Source organism: Achroia grisella, unplaced genomic scaffold, assembly GCF_030625045.1.
Source record: "Achroia grisella isolate CSIRO2021 unplaced genomic scaffold, CSIRO_AGI_Agris_v1 utg3297, whole genome shotgun sequence".
NCBI lineage: Eukaryota > Metazoa > Arthropoda > Insecta > Lepidoptera > Pyralidae > Achroia > Achroia grisella.
The window spans coordinates 790,425-805,264 of NW_026712802.1; the positions used below are offsets into that span (position 1 = coordinate 790,425).

The window sequence follows — 14,840 nt, forward strand, 5'->3', positions numbered from 1 at the left end:
TCAAGGATTTTTCATTGTAACGGTTGCTATTCAGACTACATTCAAAGATTGTTAGATGTAATATTACAATATTTTTGTAAAATAAATAAGATTTATATCTTAATATTGATATGACATTAAATAAGTAGATGTTTTACAAAAGTAAAAAAGCGACAATTCATAAGATACTGATAAGGAGTCACGGTCCTTTAAACAAACACCCGAGCATAATAAGAGCAAGAGTCAGCTCACTTGGGCGAGGTTGTTTTGAAACCTAAGAAGCAGCCGCCTACGTAATCTTAGAGAGTGTAGCAGGCCACCCAACGCGTATTAATCCTTGGATTAATGAGTTCTTTCTATGAGGTCTGAGAAGGTATCTAGGTTTAGCTTGCCTGGATAAATTAGTCGATTCTAATGGAGTCTATAGGTGATTTAACACCTTTAATAAAATTGGTATTTAGATTGTTAAAAAAAGTGGTGAATTAAGGCCCAGGATTAAAGACTCTAGATAATAGGCCATATCTAAGTACCTACTAAAGCTTTATAGAATTATGTATGAATTTGTTTATAAAAAATTCTTGTGGTCGCCCAGCCTTGAATTAATCACCATGCAAAAAGATGGCAAACGTCAGTATTGCCCAACGAATACGGTGGTTTGTAAACGGAAACCACCGACTAAGTATATAAACGAATACGAGTTAAGCAACCCGTCATCCATGTAATAGACTGAAGGTCTCAAATGAAACCTTCAGTGGGCATTCGCTCATTCAGTTTACACTTGAGTGGCATTGGTTCAATGCTACCTACGGAACACAATACCTACATAATAGTAAGTATTAAATAGTTATATAAATTAACTATTAAACTATTTTCATTGAGAAACAGTTATTTACCTTTCGTGTACCTACTGAATTAAAGTATAAACATGTTGCCAGTGGGGAATATAAAACGTTATATATAGGTTGCCCTCTAACTTAGCGCAATCAGAGACATTTGTTACTAACAGTGTAAAGCCATGAAATAAAAAAAACAATTTAGAAGAATATAGAGTAAGAAAAGTACCTAATATCAGTAACTGTTTATGATTTACGAAACAGTTATGGTTTTGACGGCGCGGCGTTGACCACCGAAGGGAATTAAATGCAAGTTCGCACGCAAATTGGTATTGTAACATAATAATCGTGTAAAATCGATTTTCCAATAGATTTGTACACATTTTATATCACCGTAAACCCCTATTTATCAAATTTCATCACAATTGTAGTAGCCGTTTAGTTGGAATACTTTAGAAATTCAACATTTTTCTAAATATATACAAAATTTATAGTACAATATATGTATGTATGTTTGATGATGAAAAAATATAAGTAATATACCTAATAAATGTATCAATTGTATTTATCAGCTGCTAATGGAAAATTAATACATAAATCTAAACAAATACAGCAATAAGTATAAATTTGTATTTCCAGACATAAAATGGATTTCATTTGATAAAGCATATATGTAATGGGTCCACGTTTATATAACTAGCTTCCATCATTTATTAAGATTTTGTTGACCTACGTAATTTTAAGAATTCTAATAACTTAATCATATTAATCCTTAATTGATTATATTGAAGACAAATTTTAATATTGCCATAAATGTAAACATTTCTACAGTAAATGTTGGCATTTATATTTCCAATTTGCAACCTCTACGTTGCCATTCCTGTTATATAAAACATAACAATGTGATACCTAAATACGGGTATACCAGGTGGCTGGCGGTCAAATATTTATTTAGGTCATGCATTCGGAAGCTATGCTATGAGTTTACTGTTACAGCATCCGCGGTCTGCACTCACGAGAGCGGAAATAACGGAATCATCGCCAAGCTTTTGTTTTGTCGCTAATTGGGATGGTGACAATGGCTATAATTAGATTGCAGATTATTGTACAATTACTGATTGAAATACTATTTAGAATGTTCATATTTACTATATATGTAAATATCTATAGATATATTGTCACGCGATTTCATTATCAAGCAAATAAAAACGAAAGTCATTACTCTCATCCTAACTTCGTTTGTGAAGTTATAATTCTTCTATTAGATTAAATTACTGCAGTCGAGGTATGCATATATGGAAAAAGTATTCGCCTACCATGGTATCACTAAAACCATACCATAACCATAAAAAAATGTTTTATATTATCTCGCACATAATGTATATTACCCACATTATGGTAAGCAAGATCTGCACATGGATATGTAAACAGGACAAAAGTTTATAAAATATGTAAGAATATGTAAGGATCGCTTGTGTAAAAGATTTCAAATTATATGTTGTGGGCGTAAGATTTGGGGGCCTTGATCCTACGCAAAGCTCTTCGATGACATGAACTCAAATTCATAGCCATGACAGTTTGTATTACTCATGATTGATTATATGATATTTCGCATCACACTGTCTACTAATGTTATAAACGAATATTCTTGTGAGTGTGTATGTATGTATTGATACTTATTCCCACAAAAATTACTGGATTCGAATTAAATTTTGCGCACAGATAGATCCTAGATTAAAACTTTTTAACCACAATTTACACGCGTAGAGTTGCGTGAAACATCTACTATAAAATATATTGAACCATTCATGGGAACATATGAATTGTAAGAAACTTCTATAAATAATTTCCTATTTATAAACGTTCACGCACACCTCGATTTCTGTTATGGCACGCTTACTAGTGAATTTAACATAAATATTATGATTAAAAAATACGTTAGAGGTTATTACCTCTATATAGCAGTATATTCAGACATATTACCAATTTATGAAATTATTGACATTCATAAAGAAAAAAAATTGGAGATCTAAAATCTAGTATAAATTAGGAATACTTGTGAGATCACTGTTCATCACTGACCTTGTATGTATTTAAGTGCCTAACAATAACACAATTTAACACTATCGGTAGAGTAGATCGTTGTATTCAACATTGGAAGAGGAGGAGAATCCGGTTAGAAATTCAGACTTTTTCATAAATGGCTTTCCCAATTCGAAGCTATAATACTGAATCCTGTCATATGCCAATTCCAAGTTACAATTTTAATTGGACTTATGGAAATAAAGATACATAAAAAGATCTTTTATTATTACATTAGCTAAACTCTATAGTACTAAAAAACTATAAGTAATACCTTTAATAATAATTAATTTAATATATTTATAGCGATAAATTGATTCCACCAATTGCATCTAATCATTTCATTTATAATAAATATATATAATAGAATGTACATGACCATGTAAAATTAAGACGTCGATTTCATTTCATAGAACATATGAACCTATGGTTAAGCAAAATATATTGAAAATATAATGGACGTGTATAGTTTATGGCATGCCTACTCCATATTATGCACCACGTAAAAGTAGTATACGATGAGATGCAAAAATACAGTCTTTTCATCGAAACTTATTAACCGAATACCAGAAAGTATTACGTGGCCGATCAATTGGTGACAGTGGCAAAATAAAACTAAACTACGATAGGGTGTAAAAACGTACGTTTGTAAGCGAAACCGTTCACCAATTTATTTGTGTAAATGACAGTAAATCTATATAAAAATTAACAGTGAACGTTAACGAAGGTCAGTCAACGGATTCATTGCTAACTAAAGTCCTATTTTTCAGTACGTTTCAATGACATTAGCCTTTACATTTTATTAGATCTATAATCATAATTATTTATACATATATTGAAATAATTTTTACTTAAACGTATAGTACAGCGCGAGCACTTTATAAATCCAGCTATTAATGATACGTTTCGATATTTTGTTACTCGTCTCTATGAATATACAAGCTCAAAATGAAAACAAAACTTAATTAAATCTTAAAATAATAATAATAACCACCACCAGTGTTAGTGTAAGCAATATATATTATTATAAGTAAAGATACTATTTATTACTATAAGTCTGTCATGTGCATATTTGTTGGTCCATACGGTCGGGTCTTATAAAATGAATAAAATAATAAATAATATAATTAAATAGATTTATTTTCTATACCTAAATACTAAATAAATTAAATTAATATTGTAGATCACAGTATATTTATATAATTAAATAATAAATAAGAAAGATACTTAAAGACTGAAACGACAAATATTTTACGTATATATCATATAAGTCATAAAAGCGTATCCTTATAGGAACAACATAAAAATTACAAAAATTTGGTTGCACATCATCGACGGAAGATCCGCTTTTAAATGTAGCTATACTTGTGAGAAATTAATAGTAGTAATTGAAAGAGATACAAAGAGAAGGAGAAAGAGAGATCTTTCTAGAGAATACCGTCAATTTTAAGCATCCTATTTAAAATAATTGAAAAAAAAAATCGTTCCTCTGACCGTTCGTACTGTTTCTCTGTCAGTAATACTTAAAATAATATTTCACCATTCATTTCTGCATAAAGTAGTAGTATTGTGTAGCTATTATTTCTCAGAAAATATTGTCGAAATAATGAAGTTCTATTTGAATTTACCGCTAGAAATCTAAGTGAAAACAGAAATTTGTTGTTCAAACACTTTCGTTTCTAACCCCTATTAATATTTATCATAATTTACAAGCCTTTTTTTCTTTAATTACAATATTACATATATAGTTTCAAAAACAAGATTAAGAAAACAAGTTTTATACTTCTTTTAACATATTATGCATTTTTAATTTCAACCAGCACGATTTATATAATTACATTTAATTTATGGGCAAAGCTGGTTATAGAAATAAGTTGATACAACTATTGTAATATACCGCAACTTTGGTCGAAAGAATAATATAAAAAGTATTAGAACATGGCCCAACTACACAGCACAATTTATAGAAATTAAGTTCATGTAACATTTTATAATATTTAGAAACTTTTATATATATACCAAACATAAGTAGAATTGAAGCAGAACAAGAATTAATATTATTACACCATGATCGCTTTATTGTATCATAAAATGATTCCAGCTTAGTTTACAGCGAGGCCAAGACATAGACCTTCCGCGGTTAGGGTGACGTGACGCCGCTCTTTAGCGATAAGACCTCGACGTTTGCTCTTTTCCTGGTTCTTGCGAATTCTAACGCCCTTGACTGTGACAATCTACTTGGCGACTTTTCACTATTGTTTACCAATCACGGAATTTGAACAATGATAAAATAATTATTTATATACATGTAATTAATACTATTTGGTAAGCGATATTTGTATAATAAAAATGATCTGATCTTTAGCCTTTTAAATATACTTCACAGGGACTTTTGAGTATAATAAATGTATTAAAAAAATATTACATTTGGACTCTATAATCAGACATTTACATAATAACAACAATCAGTCCAGTTATTATCGAGGCGATTCAAATAAACCCAATGTAAATATCAAATAAAGTTACAAACCAACACACAGTCAGCATAATATTAGATTATCACTGACGTAATTACGTCCTCGTATATAAACAAAAATGTTATATTAATTGGATGTTAGAAAATCCTTGAAATTCTACTACAAATGAAGCTGAAAGATGGACATACAAGCATAGTTGTGTACGAAACAAACGAAACAAGTAACACAAAGCTCAGCGTAGACAATAATAACGTAATATACTGTACCTATACAAAACTACAAACTTAGCTTCTGTTAGCCTTCAAATCTCGAGTTTATTTCAAACAATTGTTAATAACGCAGTATATTTTAAAATAATTATTTATTTACAATAGTCATAACAAATTACTTAAAGTTTACCAATTTGTATTAAATGATGAGTAGTGATTATGTAATTTGTTTACCTAGAATAAAATTTAAGGTAAGCAACATTCAGCTTCTTAGAAACATAATTATCGTATAAGTTCATTCTTCATAGATTATGACTTTTCTTGGAGAGAGAGAGAGAGAGTGAGAGAGTGATAAAGGCACTCAATTGATATTCAATTGAATAGTTTCCAGCTTCATAAACATTAGATAAAGCAGGATTATGATGATTCAATCTGAATAAAAATACAGTCAATGCTGTCTACACAAGCCTTATAATACTACAAAGAAAGGATTATTAGTAAAAAGGGACTATTTCACTTCTACTAACACTAAGCCATCGTAATCATCCTTTCATCCTAATGATATGGTACACACCACATAGTGCAAGCAAATATTACTATAATGAACAACAACAACAAAATTTGACAATGTCCAAAACATTGGTAATATAATCGTTAGCAATGGGAAGTAGTGGCCCCAAGATAAATTTGAAATCATCCAGATTTTACTACTGGTGAATTCGTTTCTGTGAATTAAATGACCTGCCTTCATGTACGTCTTGTCATCTTTTTCAAGTGATGCCCTGCCAGCATCCACTGTTAGCTGAGGGTGCACCTATCGGATAGACCCTCAGCTTTAATGTCCATAAATACCCCATCTACATTATTCACTGAATAATAAATTCTAAACTACTGTTTGAATATAAGGAAATCTAAAATTCAATATTATGTATTTAGAGTTCAGTACAGTGGCGCCATCGTGGTGTTGGTGTTAGAAATTATGAGTACAGTTTGCTTGTCATAGATTTCCTCCTTAGCTGCTAGATGGCGCTGGAGACGCGCTATGTTTTGATACAAATTTAGACTAAAGTTTTTAATTTTATATTAAATTTCTGTAATAAAAAACTATAAACGAATAAGGCATTTCAATTATAACGCACAGACAAGTACAATGGAATATAAAATTGTAATAGATAGGAAACTATCTATGATTTTTAATTTAATTACCGAGGCATCTAGTGTCATGACCTATTAGATGTTCTCCTAAACTATTTTGATTCAATCATTGCACTAAATAGCGTAACCGGGTTTCACTGATAAATTTCGTCAGACTGCCCAATCTGAGAATTAAATCGCTTCACTGTCAGTATTAAAATAATATTACACTATAGGAAATATTGCTAATTGATGAAATTGAAAAAAGTATATTCGTGTTCATACGTTCTGTTACATGGAATGACGGTTTCTAAATATCTACCTCATAATATCTTATATTGTAAACCTACATCAACAGTCTGATCTAAAAATACATAATCGATAATAGATATAAGTCAATGACTGCCGCAAACCCATACAGTTTTGATAGTGAATTATTTACTATATCTACGCACATGTACACCACGTGTTTCGCGGTAAATGGCATACTTACACAACAACTTGGTCCTCACACGTGGTTATGATTAACGTTACTCGATTCAGTCGAGCAGAACCCCGCTGATATAACGATATTACATACCTTCTAACAGTAATAAATTGTTCATTGATGTATCTACTATTTCAATTCGCTCCGAACTATTCAATGAGTTCATTAAACTGACAATTTATGAATGTCAATGGAAAATAGATAGATTAACCAATGAATAGTCGTTAGCAAATTACTTTTTATGGTTTGTGTACGTATTTCTACATATTAATTAGAAATTCTCAATACACTTCATGATAAATAATTTCATTTACACTAAGTAAGAATATTATGTTTAGGTTTCCCATGAAATTGGCAAGACAAGCGTGTGAATTGGAGACTATTGTCTTAACAAGAACACAGTGTTGGAGTGTCACTTTACACAATATAGTTTACTCCTGGAGCACGGAATAAATTATTACTAAATGATCTGAAATATACGCGCCTACTCACTCATAAAATGTAGACACAATAAATATTTAGATTCAAACAATATAAATAAATAAAGGGTTGTTTAGAGTCATTGTTTTATATTTTATGATAGTACCCTTCATACTAGCCACAGAGATTAATCAAGTGAAATTAATAAACCTAAGATATGAGAAAGTATACCTCCATTTAACGTGAGTGAGACTATATGAGGTGTGGAAAAAAGAATTTGGTAAAACGAAAGAATACATTTATAACAGCTAACATGATCTATATCACTTTTGTTGAAGTTCATTCGAAGTATTACCCTACTTCAGTTTTATATTTTGTAATCTTAGTTTCTGTTAATTATACGCACATCACATAGTACTAATATTCCTTTTATCTTGTTCCGGGATATTAGTAATCACCTAATAATAGCGAAACCATTTCGAGCATAGACTTTCGCATTCAGGTTACTTCAAGCATACTTTCATCCATATATTGATATCGCATAGTGCCGCGGGGCACAGTTCATTTTTTATCAAGCTCCGGCATTGATTTTCTTACCCCCAGTAATAATTATTGTCTGACTTCTCGTAATCGTCCTAGTTTAAAATCAGGATAATTGTTATGGTTACTCGGCAGTTGTCAAAAATAGGAGATATATTTATTAATGTAGGTATATAATTAAAGTAAATATCTAGTGTATATATATATATATATATATATATATATATATATATATATATATAATATAATATATATAATATAAACGTATATTAATATGAAATATCTACAAGTAACATAAAGACTGGATTTAATATTATTGATGTACCCTAATAGAATATTTACAAGTACATAGAAATATAACGATTTTGGTTTTCAGCCCATATAGTGAGCGGAGACAGATAAAAAATATTTTTAGATTTCCACTACAAAATAATTAAATGTACAAACTTATTTTTGTTTCCTCCTTTATTACAATATTCGTAGATAACATTTTTATATTCATAATCATAAAAACAAGTGTTGTAATATTATAAAAAGTTACATCAATTACAAACATACACTTATAAGTCTGTATACAAAAATAACATATCCAGCAGCAGGACACCGCAAATGCACTAAACTATAGAAAGTTTGCAACGAGAGGCAACTTTCGCGACCGAATTCAAGAGAAAGTAGTCCGGGGCGCCGCGCGCATACATTATATCACTTATTCGACGCCGGTAGATTGGATTATATCATAACTTTTTGATACGTAAACATAAACAAAAGCCTTATAAAATATAAAATAGTCTCTTTTCTAATTTTTATACCCAGACTTAAGGAGAATATAAAATCCAATTTTATAAACATTAATTGATTAAATTTAATTCTTGTGCGCGATTGGACATAACAAAGACGAAACTAGAAATTTCATAAACCTGTAGCACCTTCGCCATCATCTTATATATAAAATTCTCGTGTCACAGTTTTCGTTCCCATACTGCACCGAAACGGCTTGACCGATTCTCATGAAATTTTGTGAGCGTATTGAGTAGGTCTGAGAATCGGCCAACATCTATTTTTCATAGTCCACCCCTAAATTATTTTTTTTAAGGCAAAACAACGTTTGCCGTGACAGCTAGTTTTATATAAAATTATGGAGATATTTTTTTAACCTACTGTGTTATTTCTTATACAGGTATTATAGGTACATTTTACTATAAAAATCATTTAGTTTGAAAATAATACCTACTGCTTGAAGTGTTATGTCTTTCTGATATCATGTCAATTACACTAAGTAAAGTTAGTATACTGTACTAGACTTAGAGGTTATCAGCAAATGTATGTATTTTTAAAGTGTAATTTCAATATCAAAATCAGTATACGTAAGAATCGCAACATATCGGCGATCTATGGACTTTAATAGCGTTCTTGCGGAGGCGATAACAACTGCCACGCTTTCGTAAATACCGTCACTAGCCGGAACGGTCCATCAATGTATCCGCCTTGGCATGAAAAACTTTTGTTTGAAAATATCTCCTTTCGCTTTCGACCTGCGCCGACGCAGCATCCACGGAAACCATATTCGTGCGAGTCAATTTAGCATGTCCGTGTGCTAAACACCACCTATTTACAGACACAAACAATGGAAGGTCACAATCGGTAATACATACAAATGAAGAGTCTGTTACCGTGCTGTAGCTCTTATATACGTTTATTTATTTCACTCCAATCGAAAAGTAACGAAATATACTCACACAATATTTCATTACGTTTCGATTGTAATATAACATTAAGACTATTGAAATTAATTGAAGAAGTTGTTTAAAAGATATATAAATATGCGATAATATTACGTGATCTAATTGTTGAAGATTTTTTTTAAATTCTTTTATAACTAAAGCTTATATCATTTCGAATTCAACAGGAAAACTATTTAAAAATAATATAACAAAGAGTAAAATATAATTGTATATATTGTGAGGTAGACAATATAAAATAATAAAATATTCAAGATGGTAATGAGATAGGAAACAAGTATATTTTGTTATACAAAAAAAAAGCAAATAGTCAAAATATACAACAAAATATACCTATTTGTTGACTTAAAAAAGGAAAAATGTATACAGAATCAAGACCAACATGATAATAAAATTTACTGTAAAAATGTTCATCAAAACCATAAAATTTTAATATATTTTGTAACATACAAGTCTTACTGAGAATCTCCTTTTGGCAGTCGGTTAAAAATATTACACTATCTCGTATTAACACATTTGCCTAATTGTAGTGTGTAGACCAGACCAGAAGCCTTTTCTGTGGTGACCTTATGGGCGCCGGCGATGCCGACTCCGTCATCGCTGATCTCAACAATGACAATGCGTGTACTGTTTGTGTATGTATATCTATTTTTGTAGAGGAGACACAATACACAATAACTGATCCTTGGGCAGCTTCACAAATGTTAAAGACTAAAAATAGATAATAGTCCCTACATTACAACTACTTATCTTTTCATTTTACAAAAAGATATAAGTTTTTGTGTGTATTGTATGGTATTTCGGTTATTATGTTATTGGTATTGAGTGATAAATACTACCCATTCTCAGCTACCTGAGAGTACTTATTTGAGTCTCCAGCGAAATTATGATAATAGTGATAACTATATAATATTTAATTTCTAATTAAATTTATTTAAAAAGACTAGACCAAAAACCTTTAAGGGCATCAATTTTACAAATAAACACAATTTATTCAATATAAAGCACCATCGACTTTTAGTTTTATCTTTGGAACCCACTTACATTTTCAAATACAATAAAAAAAAACTTCAAATGGTCTATCCGGAACCGGATATTTAAATCTATTATATTATCAGTTTCCAATAGTAAATTAAAATAATAAAATATAGATCTGGAACCATTTGCGTGACTGGCACATTATTTGTTTTTCTACCATATAACATTAGAAAATGAAAAAATATTTTAAAACATAAATTTTGAAGGATATTTAAGACCTCTTACACAATATTTGGTGAAAGTGTACACTGATGGATGTCTCACGGACATCTATGATAAAATATGCAAGTCTGACATTTCAAAAATAAATTGTTGATCCGACTTTATGGTATATATTTTAAATTTCATATTAATATCTATGATCCAAATGACGCATATACTATCTGCAATTATTTGACGGTATTTTACTCATTGACCATATCAAATTCATATTTTCTAAAATGGTAGTTTAACTAAGATTGATAAATGAGAAACAATATTTATACAGAAGTTTTATATATCTTTATAACAATATATTATATTTCTGATATGAATTTCCGAACTAAATATATAATTATCAACATTATGTGGGATTCAACTGCTTTTCCAATTTGTATTAAAAATGTTTAAGTGTTTAATAAAAATCTGTATTATTCTGCAGTGTTGTGTAACACGGAAGAGTATGAAGTAACAGCCTTGATAATCTGATAATTAAACCGATATATTATTGTTATTGTGCAAACATAACAGTTTCACAAGTTTAGTTAGTTCACTATTATTGCTGATAGTACGTGGTTAATCGATATTCGCTTTAAAAAATACCTTTACTTTAATTCTCGTTGTCACTACCCTATTGGCAACTAATGTTATAAATGCAAAAAAAATTTATACAACTGTTTATTTTTTTTACTTAACCAATCACAAAGAAGTTTCATATATTGACATACCTACTTAAGTAGCATTTGGGGTAGGTATAGAAGGACACAGGCTACGTTTGTCTTGATGAATGACAGTAATGCAGACGAAGTCGTAGGGAGAATATAGGTATTAGTTACATACAACGACATTCCGACGAGTAACGCTATTATTTGAAAATTCTATATACAGCAAATGAATATTCCAAGAAACATTGTTCTCGTAGATATCTAAGTTATAGATATAATTATTTTTAAAATTTTCTACTACACAAAGCCTGTGGACTTTGATATATCAGAATAATTAAAATTTAGAATATAAATATTTATAATAATAGCATAAATGCAGATACAATGCAGCAATGAAATATCTACTTATTTAAACTGCTCAAAAAGTATAAAAAAAATGTACCAATAAAATTTCATTCTTCTTAACTGAAGTATATTGTCGAACTCAACAGTGGGGATAGTAATAAAAAGTTTAAACTTGCATAAGTGTCCTATATGATTAACTAATTGCCTGTGATAACAAAAGACATCACTTAAATCTTATTGCGTTTCAACATTGTACATTACTTATCAGTTCTCATAATTAATCAAATGACATAATTATAGATAGGGAACGCAAAATTAATTTATCATTACAATTTATCGTGATTTCCTAAAGTGTCACGCAAAGTTACGTATGACTAAAATAATTGCAGGAAGTAAAGATTTGATAACCTAAAGTAAATTTTAATAACGCGAGACGGCCATGTAAATCATGTGCTGATTCTATGATATTTAAACATTATTATTACTTAACCTTAATAATTAATTGGATTCTTATCACTCTGGTAGAATATAACATAACATGAACTATACATATAGAAATTATAAATGTATGTCTTATTTCAATATTATCTAAACTAACCTTATGAATAGAAGTTTAAAATTCGAGGATACAAATATTCTACGATAACCCATAATAAACTTGAACGACATTTAGACAATTTTTAAATTTACTATTCTGCATTATTCTCTAAACAGATAACTTCCGTTTTTTATCTTAATCCGTACCAATAGTAGACACAGATATAAAAGTTGATCTTTCTAAAGGGCTGTTATGCTTTCAGTGACAAACTATCAAACGATTTGGTTGAAAGTTCGCTGGTAGTTTTAGTACCTATTCTTTATATCTATGAAAAGCATGTGTATGAACTAAATATAGGTTTTATAGGATAGCTGAGCTTGTAGATAATATATACTTTAAATGTTTTTGAATGTATAAATATAAATTTTACTAACGTAATATTATATTTTACATTTTGTTTATAAAAAATATTAGTCTGTATGATTTATTTTTAATTCTAAAACAGTTAATTTTAAAGATATGCAGTTTAGACATTATTACGACAATAAGCTGCGATGACGAGCTGAGTTTCTTGTCCATCTTCGCATCTTGAAATAATTCCCAACTGACGGTAGATTTGATATATCATAAGAGTCTGTGATAGACCTACATGAATAGATATTGAATTTTTAATTTGAATTATTGAAATTATTTGAATTTGAATTTAAGGGTATGCCCTTACAATATTTTAGTTTAGAGTATCGTAGTGGTTGTTTAAATGAAAAGTATCTGAAGAAATTCTACTGATGAAAGAAAGCATGGCTTCTAAACTTTTTGCAATTGCTCAATGATGCTTGTAATATAATTATAATATTTCATACACAATTTAGGTTTACCATGGGAATATTTTATAAAGTTTCTAACTTTTGTTTATTCAAGTCAGTATCTATTTCTGTTCACTTTTGGTAATAACATGATGTTGTTCCTTCTTTTCGTTCAATTGACATAAAAATATTAAGTAAAAAGTTATTACATAATTATTAATAAATTACAACTTATACATAGTCTCTAGGACGTAATATTATAAATATATATTTGTAAATTACCCCCACGGCAGAAACGTTTAATTTAAGTAGCTACTTATTTGTAACATTACCTAGGCTTTGAGATGATACTCTATAAGTATGTCAAGGCAATCGCCTAGTTCTGATGAGACTTGTAATTACTGGAAATTATCCATTAGTCTTCGTATAAATAGGTACTGGCTTTGCATAAGTAATAAAATTACATAAATATTAAGTCCCTACAAATACTTACTACACTATTTACAGCTGTGCCAGCGATGCTTCAAATAAAAAGTATCATATCTAGAATATGTATCTGTAAACGAAATTCCATACTAATCCGTCGGTTCGTTCGTATGAAAAAGTAACATTAATCTATGCAATCATGAAGTTGATTGAGCCGCCACTGTCCACCAAAAAGCAACCCCTATTAATTAAACGCAATACTATTGGCTTCAAATTTCTCAGTGAAACCAAATTACTGACGGAAACCATATTCTCAACCATCAGTTTTCTACCTGTGTAACATAAAATATAGAAAGAAATATTCAAGCCCGTAAGAGTAAAAATGAAAACATTTCAAATACTAATAACATGTAGGGATATATGATTATAACGTATGGGGAGCACAATTTTCTTTTCTTATATAAGATAACTATAAATTTATTAACGTGATTTCTGAAATAGAATTGCAGGCAGTGCCCTTATACAATTTATTAAGTATATTGCATATTATTGTTTTCCTTCTTTTAATAAACCTGCAGAATATTATATAAAATCTATGTTTCTCTCTCTCTTACCTTGGTATTGAAATCGTTTTTTTATTAAATATATATTGATATCTGAATTTTTATATACAATCGGTAATTAATTTAATAAAAAATTTCAATTTATTTGCACTAGTGTGCAAGCAGTACAAACTCCATGCGACGAAGCGATAATCACACAAGGGTTACATGATACGAGGCTGTCTAAGTATTTAATGAATTAATATAATCTTATGTAATTACATATAATTTTAAGTTTGTCATTGCAATTATAGATATATTAGGTATTAATTAGCATTTGTAATCAACTTGTATAATGTGTTTATTTAATTAATATTCATAAGCA

The 14,840-nt window shown here is 29.6% G+C and overlaps 1 protein-coding gene across 2 annotated transcripts in view; it reads right to left on the minus strand.

The window, feature by feature from the left end:
- The window catches only part of LOC131843766 (transducin beta-like protein 2), a 76,849-nt gene that overhangs the window by 47,632 nt on the left and 14,377 nt on the right, over window positions 1-14,840 (minus strand). The window lies entirely within an intron of this gene.